Source organism: Sapajus apella, unplaced genomic scaffold, assembly GCF_009761245.1.
Source record: "Sapajus apella isolate SASKATOON/1434 unplaced genomic scaffold, GSC_monkey_1.0 scaffold57, whole genome shotgun sequence".
Classification (NCBI taxonomy): Eukaryota; Metazoa; Chordata; class Mammalia; order Primates; family Cebidae; genus Sapajus; species Sapajus apella.
In genome coordinates this window covers 14,074,501-14,095,555 of record NW_022436997.1, presented here as the reverse complement: position 1 = coordinate 14,095,555, position 21,055 = coordinate 14,074,501, and the positions used below count along the sequence as shown (strand labels likewise).

Genomic DNA, 21,055 nt, shown 5'->3' with positions numbered 1-21,055 from the left:
GCTGGACTGTGGTTTGGCAGTGGCTTTGCTCCTCTGACCAACACCACAGCTCCCATGGTTACAGCTTTCACTTGACACCCTTTCAGCTTGGGGGTGTTAACTTCTTCCCATTTCTGTTCATTCTTGGGCCCTTCACCATCCCTGTCAGTTCCTTTAACCCTCCCCTGTCTCTGTAAATAGTCCTTCCAGTAAACACTTGTCATGTAGCCTTTGAGTGTACTCTCTCTCTCTTGCTAAGACAGACTAATATAGTTAGGTTCTTTATGACACCACATCTTTGGGTAGAATTAAGGTTTTGTGCTCTCACTGAACTCATTGCAGACTTATGTCATAAAACCATATTCATTTGCCCTATTTATTAAAAAGTTTATGTCTAGCCAGAAGCAGTGGCTCACACCTGTAATGTTAGCACTTTGGGAGGCCAAGGTGGGCAGATCACTTGAGGCCAGTAATTTGAAACCAGCCTGGCCAAAATAGCAAGATCCTATCTCTATTAAAAATATAAAAATTGGAGAGACAGTAGGACAGAGGAATGGGAAATGACATAAGGATTGCAGACACAAGGTTTCAAGATGGCAGTGGCTGCGGGGTTGACAGGGAGGCCGAGTTGAAAGCCCTTACCAAGTGAAAGAGGTCGGGAATCGCCTCTTCTCTACTTCTCGCAGTCCTGAGAGCACAGCAGAAGTGTTTTGCTTTTCTTTTTTTTAAACAAACAAGTAAACTATACAAATTGTCAACATGGGAAGGAGATCTACATCATCCACCAAGAATGGAAAATTTATGAACCTCACAGACCAAGCCTGAAAGGAAGACTGGAAGAGAGAATTGAAGAACAAAAGCAGCTCATGATGGTTCGAACTGCAGTTTTAAAGATGAGGGATCCCAAACAGATTATCTGAGACATGGAGAAATGGGATGAAATGGAGTTTACCCCAGTGCAACAGCCACAATTAAATGAGAAACTACTGAAAGACAAGTGTAAAAAGCTGCGTGAAACTTTTGAAAGTATTCTACAACTCTATGTAAAAGAGAATCCAGATATTTACAAAAAATTGAGAAAGCTAGAGTAGATTATGAACAGAAGAGGGCTCAACCAATATTTTGATGCTGTCAGGAATGCTCAGCATGTGGAAGTGGAGACTAGTATTCCCTTGCCAGATGTGCCGCATGCTCCTTCCAACATTTTGATCCAGGACATTCCATTTCCTGGTGCCCAGCCACCCTCCATCTTTAAAGAAAATCTCAGCCTATGGGCCTCCAACTTGGGCAGTTTCTACCCTTCTTCTTCTTGGGACATGGTGCTCCACGTTTGCCCCCGGCAGGAAACCTCTTGGCCCTCCCCATGGTCTACCTCCTCCTCAAGTTGTGCAGATGTATGGCTGTAAAGTGGGTTTTGCCCTAGATCTTCCCCCTCGTAGGTGAGATGAAGACACGTTGCATAGTCTTGAACTTGCCCAGTGAGGTCATGATGATGATGTTTTTAGCACCAGATGATGGCTATCCTGAGGACATGGATGAAGATAAGCATGATGATAGTACTGATGACAGTAACACCGGCAGATCAGATGGAGAAAGTGTGCACTGTGATGATGGTGAGAGAGGCAATAGTGAAGAAAAGAAGTTAGGTCTGAGTGTACGGTTTGCAGATATGCCTGGAATATCAAGGAAGAAAAAGACAAACATGAAGGACCCGACTCTTCTTCAAGCCATGAAGAACCTGCTTCATATGGCAGGTCAAGAAGTCTCTGAGGAGGGATGGAAAGTAGAGGAACTTTCAGAGGACAGTGATGATGATGATTCTGATGACTTTGAAGAAGAAAAGAGATTAAAAAACAGCATAAAGAGGAATCTCATTCTGATGGCACATCCACTGCTTCTTCACAGCAGCAGGCTCCCCCACAGTCTGTTTCTCTTTCTCAGATATAAGGATGTCCCATGCCAGGACCACTATCTCTTGGATCACCACCTGCTTCACTATTATGGCCTCCTGGGCCACCTATGGGCCTTCCCCATGGACCACCTCCAGGAGGTCTTCCATTTCTGAGACCACCTAGAATGCCAGGACTCCAAGAGCCTTTACCCTGACTTTTACCTCCAGGACCACCACCCTGGCCCTCCCCCAGGTCCTGCTGGTCCCCCTCCTTGGGGACCCCCACCAAGGTTACCTCTGCCTGCACCTTCAGGTATTCCTCCACCTTGTTCTGGCATGAGGCACACACCTTTGGTGCCTCCCCTTGGACCTGCCCCCCTGGGCTTTTCACACCAGCTCCCTTGTCAAACCCTAGGGTTTTAAGTACTCCTCCCAACTTGATTCAGCAACCCAAGGCAGATAATGTGAGTGCAGTCACCATTGAGAAGAAACCACAGCAAACGTCAGTGCCAAACCACAGGTAATGATCCCAAGGCAGAGATTACTCAATTTGTGCCCAATGCACTGAGAGTATGTTAGATCTGGTCCTTCTGTTCCTGTCACAGTACAAACTAAGGATGATGTAGATGAGGCTTTCATGAAATAGATGGAAGGGCTACTGTGACAGCTTTTGATGCCAGAACAGGCTTCTGTTCACAACAGTGGCCCATAGAGAAAGAGGCTCTTATTAAACTTAGATGAAAGAGCTGCTTCTATTGTCAGGGTATTTTCTAATTTCAGTTCAAGGAATATCCTAAAATTTAGCCTTGTTCAGAATTTGCTGCACATAAAATAGGGTATTTCATTCAGAATAGATCAGTTATTGAAGCAGTGCTGCTAACATGCATTCCCTTTCACACCAACATTTGCACACTGTTTCTTCCCCTTCTCCAGTTCTTTGGAAATTTGTGATGGGGGGATCTTAGTTACTTATTTGTTTTGACTCTCTTCTTATGTGCTGTGGGCACTGGAGTAGAGATTTCTGAAAAGCCAGTTCATTTCATCTTACCTTTTGTGTTTGAGTTATTTTTAAATATTTTCCTGTAAATATTTTGTAATAATTTACTTGTAATGAAATGGATCACAATGTCATTTCCTAATACAAGGCAGGGTATGTGGAAAGAAAATGTACAGTTCTTTAAAATTATTTCTCATGGACAAATGTGTGCATGTGTGTGTGTGTGTGTGTGTGTAAAAATTAACCTGGTGTGGTGGCGAGCACCTGCAGTCCCATTTACTCGGGAGGCTGTGGCATGAGAATCACTTGAACCCAGGAGGCTAAGGTTGCAGTGAGCCAAGATGGTGACACTGCACTCCAGCCTGGGCAATAAAGCCAGGCTCTGTTAAAAAAAAAAAATTTGGCTGAGTGTAGTGGCTCATGGCTGTAATCCCAGCACTTTGGGAGGCTGAGATGGGTGGATCACAAGGTCAGGAGACTGAGACCATCCTGGCAAACACGGTGAAGCCCGATCTCTATCAAAAATACAAAATTAGCTGGATTTGGTGGTGCATGCCTGTAATCCCAGCTACTCAGGAGGCTGAGGCAGGAGAATTGCTTGAACCTGGAAGTCAGAGGTTGCAGTGAGCTGAGATTGTAACACTGCATTCCAGCTTGGCGTCTCAAAAAAAAAAAAAAAAGTTTATTTTTCTCTAGAGTCGAATGAATCGCTCTCTCAGTATCAACAGGATGGAGCAGTGCCTGATGTATATTTAGTCCTCAGTAAATATTTTTGAATAAATTGGTGAATATCATAAATAGTATTATTCACAATAACATTTTCTTAACATTTTTATGTGTCAATTTTTTTGCATACATTATCTCATTTAACACTTAACAATAATTCTATAAGGTGAGATGAACATTCTTGTGCTATAAATGAGCACACTGAAATTTAGAGAGTGTAAATAGTTGGTCCAAGTCATAGTAAATGAAAGAATAAACCTAGGTCTTTTGAGTGGTGGATATTTTGCTGGTATTTTCTAAGAGTTCCTATTCCCATCTTGAACCTCATTCAGGGACAAATATCTGAGTGTTAGTGACACTAAAATGATCATTCACACAATATAAGATGTAAATCTTGTGGTATCATATGCAGATTTTGAATGAATCAATAAGAGAAACTTCATACAGTTTATGCATTTGACTGTTGATATGTCAAACTAATTATCTAATTTTTATTTGGAACTGCATAATTCCTTTGCCACTGGGGTGGGATCCATAAAGGAGTGGGAGAGGCTGGGGAACCAGTAATGATCCAGTTGGAACAGATTTCAATCATCCATTCACAGCAGAAAACCACACACCTTAGACCCATGCCAAGATCTATCAAACCATCAATGCACTCACAAGGTTTATTCCTTGATCATTTGATAGTGAAACACATGATTTATGGAGTTCACATTACTAATCCCTTTTGTTATCATTTAAATAAAAATTCTGGAGCCTTCTTACTGTGGGCCAGCTCTGTACCTGGTCTGTGCTCCACGTATTTGCTCTCTCACTAAAAGACTCATACTGATGTCTAAAATGCCAAGAATAGAAAAGTGCTACAGATACCTTATGTGATATGGTTTGGCTGTGTCTCCACCCAAATCTCATCTTAAATTCCCATGTGTTGTGGGAGGAACCCGTGGGAGGTAATTGAATCATGGGGGCAGGTCTTTCCCTTGCTGTTCTCCTGATAGTGAATAAGTCTCACAAGATGTGATGGTTTCAAAAAGGGTGGTTTCCCTGCACAAGCTCTCTTCTCTTGTCTGCCGCCATGTGAGACATGTCTTTTACCTTCTGCCTTGACTGTTATGCCTCCCCAGCCATGTGGAACTCTAAGTCCAAAAAAACCTCTTTTTTTTTTTTTTTTTTTTTTTTTAAATTGGCCAGTGTCAGGTATGTCTTTATCAGCAGCAGGAAAACAAACTAATATGTCAAGGGATCATTTCCAGTGAAAATTATTGATTGCTTGATTTATTGAAACACAGTCTTACTCTGTCACCCAGGCTTGAGTGCAATGGTGTGATCATGTCTCTCTGCAGCATTGAACTCCCAAGCTCCAGAAATCCTCCCATCTCAGCCTCCCAAGTAGTTGGAACTACAGGTGCACACCACCATGCCCAACTAATCTTGAAATGTTTTTGTAAAGATGGGGTCTCACGATGTTGCCCAGGGTGGTCTTGACTTCCTGGCTTGAAATGATTCTTCTATCTTGGCCTTTCAAAGTGATGGAGTGAGCCACCATGCCTGGCCCAGTGCAGATTTTAAAAGAAGCAAAACAAAGAGAAACTAGACATTTCCTGACTTTGAGGAATGTTTTTTTGAGTGTCCTGATTATGACAAAGAAGTCCTTCATTTTGGATTAAATGAAATTATCATTGTATAACCATTCTAAATACATCTGTTTGTTCTTCAAAATGTGAAGCAATTGGACATCTTCATCTATTTATTTAATACATTTTTGTCACGAGTGAGTGATGACTAGCTGGGCCAGTGGTACAGGGGTAATAGAATTTACCAAGGCAGTTGTAGGTGAAGAAATGCTGATGTATTAGAGAAAGTAGGAAAATATCTTGTGAGAACGCAGTGGGCAGACCAGTAGAAGAGAGGATGATTGCAAGGAAACAAAGGCTTGCTGGAGATTTTATAGTATGGTTCTTGGGCTGATTGATAATGCCAAGGCAGCAGAGAGCTTACATTTCATTCTTCTGTCAACCGAGGTGTTTGATAAATTGAGGCATTTGATGGTAAGCAGGAAGTTTGTGAGTTATGTATGTTCTTTGTGCAGGAAGACCGTCTATCCTGGGCCATAAAGAAAAGCAGACCTGTAGATCAGCTGCTTCCTCTTTTGTTTATATGACCTGGACCATGAAGAAAGGCAGACTTAAGGTTATTTGCTTTATCTCTTTACTTTCCCTTGCTACCTCCACCAGCCTGACTCCTTTTCCCTAATTAGGGCTCCACAATATTTACTGAGTACCTACTACAGATCAGATGTTTCTACTGCTTGGGAATCATCACTGAATAAATCAAAGGTCCCTACTCTTGAGAATCTGTGTATATTCATGAAAATGTATTCTGTACATATGGAAAAGTAGAAGTTTTCAGAAGCATACGCTGCCTTAAATTTTTTTCTCCAATTCCAAAAAATTTAGAAGAGCACAGAAGAAATTCATAAAATAGCTTAATATTTAGAGTTAGCAGGTAATGCACACAAAGTTATCAGGTATGCTTTAGATACATTAATCTAATCCTTACAAAAACTCTGACACTACTTTCAATCTCATTTTATAGACAAAAAACTGAGTCAAAGAGAAGTTAAAAAACTCACCCAATGTCACACAACATTGCCTCCAGCAGAGTCTGGACTTGAATCTGGTTCATTCATCCTCATTGTCTTTGTTCTAATGCACCGCACAGTTCTATTTTGCTGTAATTGGTCTTTAGTCAAAGTCTCACAGACAGCAGTGGCTCACACCTATAATCTCAGCAATGTGGGAGGTCTAGGTGGGAGGACTGCTTGAGGCAAGGAGTTTGAGACCAGACTAGGCAACATAGTAAGATCCCTGTCTCTACAAAAAATTAGCTGGGTATGGTGGCGCACACCTGTGGTCCCAGCCACTCAGGAAATTAAGGCAGGAAGATTGCTTGAGCCCTGGAGTTTGAGGCTGCAGTGAGCTGTGATTGCGCCCCTACACTTCAGACTAGGCAACAGAGTGAGAGTCTCTCAAAAAAAAAAAAGAAGATTTGATATGGATTCAGATCCATAAACTCATTTGGTAACATATCTTGTGCGTTTTAGGAATTCTCCCAAATGAATAAAACCAGGAATTCTCCTGGTTCTATCTTGAAAACTATACAGAAAAATACTCTTTCTTCACATGACAAATCCCTTCAACTATTGGCAGAATGCAGTTATTGCCCTTCTCCTTTCCCCTCTTCCAACACTTTTAATGATTTTCTCTCTCTCTTTTATTTTTATTTTTTATTTTTAAGTTAAACAACTTATTCCACGACTTTTTAGAAGTAAAAAATACTAAAAGTTGAATGATGACAACTTTAGGTCATTCCTTTCAAAGTCATTTCCAGTGCTGCATGGAGAAAAGATGCAATCCACAACCACAACAATAAATGAGGTATGAGATTTAATTCTGGATATTACAGGGAGGCTTAATGAAGCAGAGAAGTGGATTTCCAGAGAAGAAGAGATTAAAGTCTGGTAAAGAAGTATACCTGTCTGGGGATTAAAAAACAAACAACTTTGCATGGTCAAGGAACCTGGAATCCAAGCTCAAAAGGTAACATCTGGGCCCCTCACTTAAGGTGAGAAAATTTAGGTGAGAATGAAATTATTTAAATAAAATGTTGCCATAAAAAAATCATTTGCCCTGAAAAAATAATTTTCATACTGAGGATCCAAGGACTCATTATTAGGGAAATTGTAGCAGAACGAGATCTGGTGTGTAGTTCAGACTCTCTGCAGGGTAGTTACTTCTGATAAAATGGTAAGTGTGAAAGAACATTAAAAAGTTAAAAATAACTAACAATTGTATTTTTGTTTCATGAAAAGTTCTAATTTCTGTGAAATAAAAAGTACCTTTGGCAGCACATAACAGGACTAATAAAACATTGAAGCCATTTATTTCAAACCCATTTTAATTAGAGTTTAAAAGTTACTTGGATAAATCTTAAATTTTGGGTTAATATGGAGTATATAAGTGTATCTAAAAATTTTTCAAATTTTAAAAATCCCAAGCTTAATATACAAGAAACTCCAAGGAGACAATAAGAAAATATAATGGCTCTTTTATACTTCCAAACCTGATCTTAACATATATGCTGTGGGTACAATAAAGACTCCATATAATAAGGTTTTAATTTATTTGTAAGATAATTTTAAATGATTAAAATCTAATAAATAATGCATTGGATGTGTATTCAGTAATATAGAATTGAGGGGCAAAGGTAATCTCTTCAGGTTAGGTTTGTTTGGCTACAATATGTGTTTCTGAAATGAGAATTAGTAAAATTAGCTCATATGGGATGGGCAAGTCGAGAAACAATGTGAAAATGCTGAGGTCTCCATAGTGTATCAGTTTTTCAAGCATGTTAATGCTTTGCATTGTCAAGTACAGTAACAGCAGCAAATTGGAAAGTAAGTACATGGTTGAAGGCAGGAAGTGACAGAGGAGCTCAGTTGTGTGTTTTTACATTCAGTTTCCTCTTCCTCGTTTAGCCCTGCACTCTGTCTTGGATGTGCCTATTGAGAGTGATACTCTCAGATCTTTGTGTAGCTTTCTCTTGTCTCTATTGTTTAGCAACCTCAACTTTCCTTATAACTACTTCTGTCAAGTTACTATCACATTTTCTTAAGGTAATGTCTTATATATTCTATCTTATTGTTTTGTTTAAAACTTAGCTTTTTAACTGTATAATGTTTTCTTAAAGACCGTTATTGATCCCATTAGATCTTTGACTGCAAAGTTTTGAGTTTTCTGCTCCTAATTTCATTTTCCCCATACACCTTGCCATATTTAGTGCACAGTTTTGGAGGATATGAGGTTTTTCAGGCAATGCTTGTAACTTCTAATATGATATGTCCCTGAACTTATGACCCTGTTCAGATAGTGGTTGCCATCTATATAGTAAATCTTTCTGAGAAGTCTCAAGTATACAGTAATGAGTTACCAATTGTTGGACACTAAATCTCAAAAAAGACAAATTCAGCCATAAAAATAGAGTGTCAGAGCAAATAGAAACCAAATTATCAGGATGCAAACATATTATTACTTTGATATGGAGAGAATAATTGTTTTCATATTCAAATTGATCTTATAAATACTATGTGGTTGATAATTATATTGAAGATATAATTAAGTAACAACTTGAGGTTTGTATAACTCCATAGCCTAAATCAGAAAAAACATGTTCATTTGTTTTAAATACGCACACATTAAAGCATTAAATGTTGACCTTATATTTAATAGGACAACTGATTTCTAGTTCTTGATAACTTACTTTTTACTAGAGTCATACTAACATTTTCTTTAAGGAAGAGTAGTAGTAATTTAAGAAAGCCTGTATTTAGAAACAAACTTAGAAAACCTAAGACATTTTGAGTACACGGAAAGTAAAATAAGATTATTTAGAAAATAAACTTGTACACTTTATGATACTAAGAAAGAATGCATTCATAAAATGTAGTTAACTAATTATTTTACAATTAACTTCCTTAAGCCTGTTTTCTCATCTGTAAATGAGGAGAATAATGATAATAATGATAATAGCTACCTAAAGCATTGTTAGGAGGATTAAATGAGATAATATTGAGCATTATAAAGCACTTATCACAGTTGCTGCTCCATAGTAAATTTTCAGTTAAAAGTTGGTAATTATTCTAATTAGCAATTAAAAATCCCATTGTTTAGAGTGGAGATACATTAATAAATCCTGAGATTTTAATATTTGAGTCATAGACTCTTCATTTTTTTGCTACTACAAGGTGTCACTCCTTTAAATTTTCTCTCTGAAAATGATGACTATTTTATAAAGACAAAAATCAACAACAATGCATGGAGCACCGGGTAAGGCAGTAAGCTAAATATTAATCTGGAGACAAATAAATGTAAGATATAATCCCTGCAATCAAAGTTTACAATCAGATCTGACAAAGTAAACATAGGAAAGTAACCGTTGGTTTCCCTGCAATGTGATAGTTACTTACATGGTACTGATGCTCACAGAATAGTCTTTACCCTGTCCCCAAGTAAAAATTAAACCTCTCTTAAGCTCTTTATCAAGGTTAGCTTAAGTGGTATTATTGTATATAAACATATTACATACTGCAGAGGCTCCCAAATCTTAATGATTTAGCAAGTACTTAATGTTAAGAAAAAAGATAGAAGATACTGTCTGTCATTACAAATTATTAAACGCCAAAGACAAAGAGACATAAAAGTCCTCAAGCAAAAAAAGATTTCATTGGCATTCTGGTATCTTTCACCTGCATTATTGCAAAATTCCGAGTTAGTCATACCAATTTTAATCTCTTCTGATTCTAGTTCATCTCACACATAATCTGCTTAGAATAGGTAGTTTTCTTTTTTGCAAGAATATGAAGCAATTTTCTGGTCAGGATCATAAGACCTTTATGTTTACAATCATGACATCTTATTAAATGGTAAACCACTATTCTCTCTTTCCCTACACTTGAACAAATCTAAGCTCAATGCCATTGCCTGCTAAATTTTAAAAAAATCCATTAAAAAAACTAAACGACACTGGGCATGGTAGCTCACGCTTGTAATCTCAGCACTTTGGGAGGCCGAGGTAGGCAGATCACAGGGTCAGTAGTTCAAGACCAGCTTGGCCAACTTGGTGAAACCCTGTCTCTACTAAAAACACAAAATTAGCTGGGTGTGGTGGCGGGAGCCTGTAGTCTCAGCTACTCAGGAGGCTGAGGCAGGAGAATCGTTTGAATCCGGGAGACAGAGGTTGCAGTGAGCTGAGATCTCACCACTGCTCTCCAGTCTGAGAGACAAAGCGAGACTCTCACTTTAAAAAAAAAAAAAAAAAAGTACAAAATGAAAAAGAGAGAGAAAGATACGTTATTATTAACTATTGTTACTTTATTCAGATTTTTTTTTAGTTTTCACCTAAGATCCTTTTTTGTTCTGGGATCCCATCCAGAAAACCATATTACCTTTAGTTGTCATGTTTCCTTAAACTCCTCTTAGCTGTGACAGTTTCTCAGACCCTCCTTGCTTTTGATGAACTTGATGGTTTTGGTGAGTACTGGACAGGTAGTTTGTAGACTGTCCCGTACTTGGGATTTATATAATGTCTTCCTTGTGATTATATTGGGCTTATGTGTTTTTTGGAGCAAGACCATGAACATAAAGTACCATTTTCATCCTATCATATCAAGGGTACATAATATCAACATGACATCACTCCTTTTTTTTTTGAGACAGAGTCTCACATTGTCACCCAGGCTGGAGTATGGTGGCACAATCTAAGCTCACTGTAACTTCTGCCTCCAGGGTTCAAGGGATTCTCCTGCCTCAGCCTCCTAAGTAGCTGGGATTACAGGTGCCTGCCAGCAAGCCCGGCTAATTTTTGTATTTTTAGTAATGATGGGGTTTCACCATGTTAGCCAGGCTAGTCTTGAACTGCTGACCTCAGGTGATCCACCTGCCTCAGCCTTTCAAAGTGCTAGGATTACAGGTGTGAGCCACCATGGCTGGCCCACCATGACATTACTCTTAATGTTGATCTTGATCTCCTGGCTGAGATCATCTTTGTCAAATTTCTCCACTGTACAGTTACTCTTTTTTTTTAACCCCATTTTCATACTGTATTCTTTGGAAGAAGTCATTATGCATAGCTGACACTTAATGGAAAGAAGTCAGTATGTGTAGCCAAAGCTTGAAAATGGGGAGTTGTGGCTCCACTTCTGAGGGTGGAATATTTGCAAAAATTTTCTAGAATTCTTCTGCACAGGAGGTTGATCTCTGCTTTTTCATTTATTTCATTATTCAGTAATTTACTGCATCAAGATGGATGTGGTGGCTCACACCTGTAACCCCAGCACTTTGGGAGGCTGAGGTGGACAGATTGCTTGAGCCTAAGAGTTCAAGACCAGCCTTGGCAATATGGCAAAACCCCATTTCTACAAAAAAATACAAAAATTAGCCAGGTGTGATGGCATGTGCCTGTGCTCCCAGCCGTTCCAGAGCCTGAGGCAGAAGGATTGCTTGAGCCCAGGAGGTTGAGGCTGCAGTGAACCGAGATCACACCATTGTACTCCAGCCTGAGTGACAAAGTGAGATCCTGTCTACAAAAAAAAGTATGTTTTTACGTACACACACACACACACACACACACACACACACACACGTATATGTATATCAGGATGAACTGACAGATTTTTTTTATACTTTGAAGATAATCCTATGCTATTTTATTTTGTTGCTCAAATTGTTCCAGCTTTGGCCACTGGGAGACCTTTCAGTTGGCTCCTGTTCCCCTTTCACATATCCCTGTCACTGTGGTTTTCTTTTTCAGTACTTCCTTCTTTTTTGGAGTTACAAGATGTTCCAGAGTCATCTTGTAGATTTCCTGCCTAAATCTTAGAATAGCCATTACTCCAAGTAGCCTTGGCCTCTTTTATTAGAGAATGGTATTAGAAACCAAGACTTGGGTGCTAGATGTGCTTGTTACTACTGGAGTGTCATTGCATTTATGTTCTCTCAGCTGAGAGAGAAAGAAAATATATATAAGTATATATATATATATACACACACACAAACCTATGTATATGCATTAGTTTGCTAGGGTTGCTGTAACCACCAAAGTACAGTAGACTGGGTGGCTTAAACAACAGAAATTTTTCTTCTCATAATTCTGGAGACTGGAAGTCTGAGATCAAGGTGTTAGCAAGATTGATTTCTTCTGCAGGCTTTTTCCTTGGCTTGTAGTTGTTCACCTTCTCTGTGTCCTTGCATGGTTTTACCTGTGTGTGTATCTGCCCTAATCTCTTCTTCTTATACCAGCCATGTTGGATTGGTTCTCACCCACATAACCTCATTTTACCTTAATTATCTTCTTAAAGGCAGTATCTCCACATATAGCCACATTCTGATGAGGTACTGGGGATTAGGACTTCAACATATGAATTTATGTGGTTGGGGAGACAAAATTCATCTCGTAACAATACATATGTCTATAAATGTTTCTAAATGTAACCATTTATATTAAGCTAAACAGTTCATACTGAGGTCTCCATCTTAAAAATTATTTTTTAAAAAACCTTTTTATGCCAGGCGCTGTGGCTCACGCCTGTAATCCTAGCACTTTGGGAGGCCGAGGTGAGTGGATCACTTGAGGTCGGGAGTTCGAGACCAACCTGGCCAACATGGTGAAGCCCCGTCACCAAAAAATACAAAAATTAGCCGGACGTGGTAGTGGGCTCCTCTAATCCCAGTTACTGGGGAGGCTAAGGCAGGAAAATTGGTTGAACCTAGGAGGCGGAGGTTGCAGCAGGCCGATATTGTACCACTGCATTTCAGTTTGGGCAACAGATTGAGACTCCACCTAAAAAAAAAAAAAAACTTTATGTCTTAAAATAATTATAAATTCACAGAAGTTCCAGAAATAATACAGAAAAGTCCAGAGTACCCTTCACCTGATGGTTACATTTTATAGGAAATTTATATTTGTAAAATGTGTGTGTATAGCTCTGTGACATTTCAACACATGTGTTCATTCATGTGATCACCACAAAAAGATACAGAACTATTCCATCAATACCAAGATCTCCCTCCTGCCACCGCTTTACAGTCACGTTCATTTCTGTACCCCCTCCCTTGTCATGATCCCTAAATAGTAATCCTCAATCACTAATCTCTTTTCCATGTTTAGAATCTTGTTTTGAGAACATTATGTGAATGGAATCATACAGTATGTGGTCATTTAAGAGTGAATTTTTTTCACTCAGAGAGCCATACAAGTTTTGTGTTTTCAACAGTTTGTCTTTCTATTATATACAACCACCACCCCCACCCATTAAAAAATCAGCTTAGAATTTCCAAATTTTTTTTTGAGGTAGGGTCTCACTGTGTCACCCAAGATCATAGCTCACAGCAGGTTTGAACTCCTGGGCTCAAGTAATCCTCTTGCCTCAGCCTCCAGAGTAGCTGGGACTATAGGGGCACACCACCCAACCTGGCTAATTTTAAAAATTCTTTTGTAGAGATGGGGTCTTGCTATATTGCCCAGGCTGGTCTTGAGCTTCTGGGCTCAAGTGATCCTCCTGACTTGGCCTCTCAATGTACTAGGATTACAGCTATGAGCCACCATGGCTGACCAGCTTAGGAAATTTTGAGGAGGCAAGAGAGGTTTCATCTTCCATACATGTATTGTTATTCTAGTCCTGAAAATGAAACAGTAGATCTTTAATCTACTATTTCTATGAAAAAATGGCTTCTTTCTAGTATATGAGCATGTGGTGGGAGGTAGCTGAGTAGGGAACCATTTGAAGCTCTATCCTGTCAATTATTCTTCCAATAGAGGGTGGCATTTGGGTAAATTATAAAACATATAAGCTCTCTTCCAAAACCCCTTCCCAAATAAGTTACTTCTGAAACTTTTCAGATACTGTTTCAAATAGAATCATGAAGCCTATATATGAAAATTGAGAATGAAGGTTGTCTTATAGCTCAAATAATTTCTCTCTTCAACTACATTTCATAAATGTGTCCCAGAAAAGCAAGGCTATTATTTGATTATCATGTCTTCATTTTATCGACCATTTATCAATATTTATTGTGTAACCATATCACTGTTATAAGCACTATTGATAGTTATAAAGAATTGTAAAAATACAGTTCCTGCCACTGAAACTATAGTACAAGGAGATACACAGAACAACCAGAAATAACACAAATAATGCAAACTGGTGATTTCAAATTGTTTGGTCTCAGAAGCTCTTTGTACTCTTAAAATTATTAAGGACTCCCAAAAGCTTTTGTTTATATGGGTTATATCTATTGATGTATATCTGTATATACATATGTAGTATAAAAAGTGAAATAAAAAATTTTAATACAGAAGCATATATTCCATTAGTGATAATGTCCACGTGTATCATGTAGACTGGCGAAAGAATGAGGGTCAAAAGGCCAATCATATCTTCAAATTACTATGAAAATTGTTTTGACTTCACAGATTCCCTTAACAATACCTTAATAAGGTATTGAGACACATGCATCCTCAGACCACACTCTGAGAATCTCTGGTATAAGAATACAAGTGTATTCATCATCAAACATAGCTTTTAAAGAGCTCTAGAAGAGAATGACATGAATTTCATATTCAGTAAAAATACAAAGATCATAGGCAGAGCCAGAAATCAGAAATGTGCAAAGCATATGCCATTTAAAGAAATGCTAGCAGGTTTATGGTATGCCAGTCACTCTGTGGATTGCACTATTAAGTAATACGGCTTTACTCCATGGCTTATATTTGAAATAATTATGTAATACTTCTTGAAATTTATCCCAGAGAAATAAAAATTTATGTCTTCACAAAAACCTAGATATTAACATTCATAGCAGCTTTATTTGTAATTTCTCAAAACTGGAAATGACAAAGTGTGTCATAAATGGTCAACAAATTGTGGAACACCCACATCATAGAATATTACATAGAATTAACAACTAGTGAGTTAAATGATAATACAGAGGGAATAATTTATCCGTTAAAAATCAACATAAACGCTAATAACATATTGTGTTATTAGCTCTTATTTTGCACTGGGTGCTGTACTGGGTTTGTGGAACATAAGGATGAAAGACATGGTTTTTACCATAAGTAGATTCATAATTTTATCCTGGTTTAATTTTTAAATTTCAAAATGAAGCCTTAAGTCCCAGCAGTTCCTCTGGTTCTACCCTCAAAGTAAAATGTTTTTCCTGGGAAATTTGCTCTTTTTCTAATTGAACTAAAAAGTGGTCACTAGTCCTCTAATCCTCCAGAATAATTTAATTTGTAAATAGAAATGGCTGAACAATTCCAAATAAGAACATTTAGATGACCCTATCCTAGTTGCTGAGACCACATTTACACCAACCAAAGATGATGATAAGACACTTTGGGGTCTTGGCCTATTTGAAGGATATGATTTGACAAAGACCATTTTCCATATTTGAAAGGATATATGTTTTTCTTTATAAAGAGAAAAATATATTTATATGTGATTTTCTACATGCTGTATCTCCATCTTGCAACTAGGGGCCCAAGTGGAAAAACTAGTTTGACAATGTTCATTTGACCTTTAAGATATAGAATGTCTCCTCTTACAAGTCAGTTCTTTTTATTTCTTTGCAAACCATGTATGGCCCATCTCCTTTTCTCCTGTTACAGTTCTTGCTTTTTAATTAGGCTGTGCATGCTAATGCACAGCTGATTGTAGGGGAACATTTTAAGATTTATTTTAACTGTAATAAAATAGTCTTGTGCTAAATATTTGCAAAGGTCAAAATTTCTATACGTTTTGAAAAGCATTCCTACAGAGAATAAAAGGACATAATTGAATAGCTTTTCATATACCTAATACTTGGTAGATACTCAGTAAATGTGTGTTGAGTGAATGAAACAATGGCCATATGTTGATGTTGTCTTACAGTGTGTTTAGTTACTTCAGTTAAACATTTATTGTGTGTATCCTTTGTGCCAGGCATAGTGCATAGGATAAAAAAGTTAATAGGATGAGTTTTCCCTAAAATATTTCAGAGTCCAGAAGAGGAGACCTACTATCTCTAAATATTAGGTTGGAGCAAAAGTAATTGCAAAAACTGCAATTACTTTTGCGCCAACCTAACAGATATTTTTAATATAACATGATGGCAATAACGATAGTGACATATATAAATTCTCTGTGAATAATAATTTGGGGTTGCTTATCCAGACTTAGGGGATGGCTTCAAAATACCTACCTGAACAACAAAGGAATTCATGTCAGTTGATTAAGAAAAAAGGAAGACCAGTGTGGGCACAGAGAATGCAAGAGTAAAGGCACAGAAAATGAAGCAGTAGAAGAAGCATCAGCAAAAAGAGAGGACTGGGAAGGAAAAACCTGGAGGTGGAAAGGCCAGTGAGTAACCTGAACATCCATTTCATTAGTCTGGAATGGAAATGTAGGGAATGGCAAGAAAGGGGCAGACAGGTCTAAACTTCTCTACTCTTCTTCCTTGAGAGGGACTTCAACACCTGTAGATGACCTTAGGGTTGGCCGTTAAATCCACTGGGGTCATTGAAGATGGAGCAATATTCAACAGAAGTGTTAGGGATACATGTGACCCCCTGGTGCATAGGCCCTTTCTCTCATGTGCGCTTATCTACCCCCATGTAGAAGCCATACTTAGATCAAAAGCAAAGATCCAACTGAAACCCACTTTTTGATGGGAGATTGTCTTTCCTGGGTTGCTATTTTTTTGGTTTATCTTCCTCTTGTCTTTCTTGGTGGCTGCTTTCCACCATTTTCTGCTATCAGTCTTGATAATCGTCTTATCAGGTACAGCAAAAAACCTTAGGCATGTAATCCCAGCTACTCAGGAGGCTGAGGCAGGAGAATTGCCTGAACCCAGGAAGTGGAGATTGTGGTGAGCCGAGATCCTGCCATTGCATTCCAGCCTGGGTAACAAGAGCGAAACTCTGTCTCAAAACAAAAACAAAACAAAAAACAAACAAACGAACAAAAAACCTTAGGCAGAAACACCTTCCCAAAATAGAGCAATCTAGTGGAGTCTAGGGGAAATGGGGTGGAATAAACTGTTTCAACTTTTAATCTAGGCCTACATGTAGATAGACAAACTGATTTTCCAATATAGGTCAGCCAAGATCACCACTTAAGAGAGTCAATGGATATTTGGGACCTAGCTACTGATGATATATGTGTAACAGGGCCTGGATCCTCATGCCCCCCAGCTCCAGACACTCTTGAAAAAAAAAATTAGAAAAAGCAAATTTCCCCCGCTTTCTGCCAGGAGTGTTAGTTAACCTGAACAGGTTTATGTTCATTAGGGGAACTGGAAGGAGAGTAGATGAGGTCATGTAGTTTTCATGGTGACAAGGTCTAAGCAATGGTTATGTGATTATGTGACTGGAGTGAAGAGGAAGTAAAGGTCATTGAATCTGAGAAGGTAAAAACAAACAAACAAAAAACCCCAACTATATCCAGTTAGGATGTTAAATGCGTTTCCCATGTATAGTTACTGGAGTGGAGATGAAATCTGATTTCCAATCACTACAGTCCTCATTAGATTTGCTAGAATCATCTGGGGAGAGTGCCAGGAAGTCTTAGGGAGGTAGGAAAATGGAACGTTTCAGCCTATTCTGGCCTGGATACTTTTAAAAAACTACAGGTGGTGATCTTGTACATTTGTAGGATATTTTTGCAGTATCCCTGGCCTCTACACATAGATGCCAATAGCATCTTCCCCTCACCCTCATTTGTGACACCTATCCTCATTTGTGACAAGTAGAAAATACTGCCCTGGTTAAAAACTGCTAATATACACCTGAATATTATGTTCCCATTATATCTTATCCTAAATTATGTGTGCAATCATGATCTGGTTTCCTAGTCAATCTCACTTTTTTTTTCCCCATTTATTTATTTTATTGCATTTTAGGTTTTGGGGTACATGTGAAGAACATGCAAAATGGTTGCATAGGTACACACGTGGCAGTGTGATTTGCTGCCTCCCTCCCCATCACCTACATCTGGCATTTTTCCCCTTGCTGTCTCTCCCCAGCTCCCCACCCCCCACTGTCCCTCCCCTATTTCCCCCCAACTGACCCCAGTGTGTAGTGCTCCCCTCCCTGTGTCCATGTGTTCTCATTGTTCAACAGCCACCTATGAGTGAGAACATGCGGTGTTTGATCTTCTGCTCTCCTGTCAGTTTGCTGAGAATGATGGTTTCCAGGTTCATCCATGTCCCTACAAAGGACCCAAACTCATCATTTTTGATGGCTGCATAATATTCCATGGTGTATATGTGCCACATTTTCCCTATCCAGTCTATCGTCGATGGGCATTTGGGTTGGTTCCAGGTCTTTGCTATTGTAAACAGTGCTACAATGAACATTCGTGTGCACGTGTCCTTATAGTAGAATGATTTGTAATCCTTTGGATATATACCCAGTAATGGGATTGCTGGGTCAAATGGAATTTCTATTTCTAGGTCCTTGAGGAATCGCCACACTGTCTTCCACAATGGTTGAACTAATTTACACTCCCACCAACAGTGCAAAAGTGTTCCTATTTCTCCACATCCTCTCCAGCGTCTGTTGTCTCCAGATTTTTTAATGATCGCCATTCTAACTGGCGTGAGATGGTATCTCAATGTTGTTTTGATTTGCATTTCTCTGATGACCAGTGATGATGAGCATTTTTTCATATGTTTGTTGGCCTCATGTATGTCTTCTTTTGTAAAGTATCTGTTCATATCCTTTGCCCACTTTTGAATGCGCTTGTTAGTTTTTTTCTTGTAAATCTGTTTTAGTTCTTTGTAAATTCTGGATATCAGCCCTTTGTCAGATGGGTAAACTGCAAAAATTTTTTCCCATTCTATTGGTTGCCGATTCACTCTAATGATTGTTTCTTTTGCCGTGCAGAAGCTGTGGAGTTTGATTAGGTCCCATTTGTCTATTTTGGCTTTTGTTGTCAATGCTTTTGGTGTTTTGGTCATGAAGTCCTTGCCTACACCTATGTCCTGAATGGTTTTGCCTAGATATTCTTCTAGGGTTTTTATGGTGTTAGGTCTTATGTTTAAGTCTTTAATCCATCTGGAGTTAATTTTAGTGTAAGGTGTCAGGAAGGGGTCCAGTTTCTGCTTTCCGCACGTGGCTAGCCAGCTTTCCCAACACCATTTATTGAACAGGGAATCCTTTCCCCATTGCTTGTTTTTGTCTGGTTTGTCAAAGATCAGACGGTTGTAGATATGTTGTGTTGCCTCCGAGACCTCTGTTCTGTTCCTTTGGTCTATATCTCTGTTTTGGTACCAGTACCATGCTGTTTTGATTACTGTAGCCTTGTAGTATAGTTTGGAGTCCGGTAGTGTGGTGCCTCCTGCTTTGTTCTTTTTGCTTAGAATTGACTTGGGCTCTCTTTTGGTTCCATATGAAGTTTAAGGTGGTTTTTTCCAGTTCTGTGAAGAAGGTCATTGGTAGCTTGATGGGGATAGCATTGAATCTGTAAATTACTTTGGGCAGTATGGCCATTTTCATGATATTGATTCTTCCAAACCATGAACATGGAATGTTTCTCCATCTGTTTGTGTCCTCTCTTATTTCATTGGGCAGTGGCTTGTAGTTCTCCTTGAAGAGGTCCTTTACGTTCCTTGTTAGTTGTATTCCTAGGTGTTTTATTCTCTTTGTGGCAATTGTGAACAGAAGTTTGTTCTTGATTTGGCTCTCTGTAAGTCTATTATTGGTGTATAGGAATGCATGTGATTTTTGCACATTGATTTTGTATCCTGAGACTTTGCTGAACTTGCTTATCAATTTCAGGAGATTTTGGGCTGAGACGATGGGGTCTTGTAGATATACAATCATGTCATCTGCAAATAGAGACAATTTGACTTCCTCCTTTCCTATTTGAGTGCCCTTTATTTCTTTTTCTTGCCTGATTGCTCTGGCTAGAACTTCTAATACTATATTGAATAGCAGTGGTGAGAGAGGGCATCCTTGTCTGGTGCCACATTTCAAGGGGAATGCTTCCAGTTTTTGCCCATTCAGTAAGATATTGGCTGTTGGTTTGTCGTAAATAGCTTTTATTATTTTGAGATACGTTCCATCAATACCTAGCTTATTGAGGGTTTTTAGCATAAAGGGCTGTTGAATTTTGTCAAAGGCCTTCTCTGCATCAATTGAGATAATCATGTGGTTTTTGTCTTTGGTTCTGTTTACGTGGTGAATTACGTTTACAGACTTGCGTATGTTGAACCAGCCTTGCATTCCTGGGATGAAGCCTACTTGATCATGGTGGATAAGCTTTTTGATGTGCTGTTGCAATCGGCTTATCAGTATTTTATTGAAGATTTTTGTATCTGTGTTCATCATGGATATTGGCCTGAAGTTTTCTTTTCTTGTTGAGTCTCTGCCGGGTTTTGGAATCAGGATGATGTTGTTCTCATAAAATGATTTCGGAAGAATTCCCTCTTTTTGTATTGTTTGGAATAGTTTTAGAAGGAATGATACCAGCTCCTCTTTGTATGTCTGGTAGAATTCGGCTGTGAACCCATCTGGACCTGGGCTTTTTTTGGGTGGTAAGCTCTTAATTGCTGCCTCAACTTCAGACCTTGTTATGGGTCTGTTCAGGGTTTCGGCTTCTTCCTGGTTTAGGCTTGGGAGGAGGCAAGTGTCCAGGAATGTATCCATTTCTTCCAGGTTTATTAGTTTGTGTGCATAGAGTTGTTTGTAATAATCTCTGATGATGGTTTGAATTTCTATGGAATCTGTGGTGATATCCTCTTTATCGTTTTTTATTGCATCAATTTGGTTATTCTCTCTTTTCTTTTTTATTAATCTGGCTAGTGGTCTGTCTATTTTGTTGATCTTTTCAAAAAACCAGCTCCTGGATTTATTGATTTTTT

General features: G+C 38.7%; 1 pseudogene across 1 annotated transcript; it reads left to right on the top strand.

The window, feature by feature from the left end:
• Window positions 1–461: 461 nt before the first annotated feature.
• Window positions 462–2,916, top strand: LOC116528208 (annotated as a pseudogene). Its single transcript, XR_004258926.1, has one exon. The product of XR_004258926.1 is annotated as a WW domain-binding protein 11 pseudogene (transcript).
• Window positions 2,917–21,055: the final 18,139 nt, after the last annotated feature.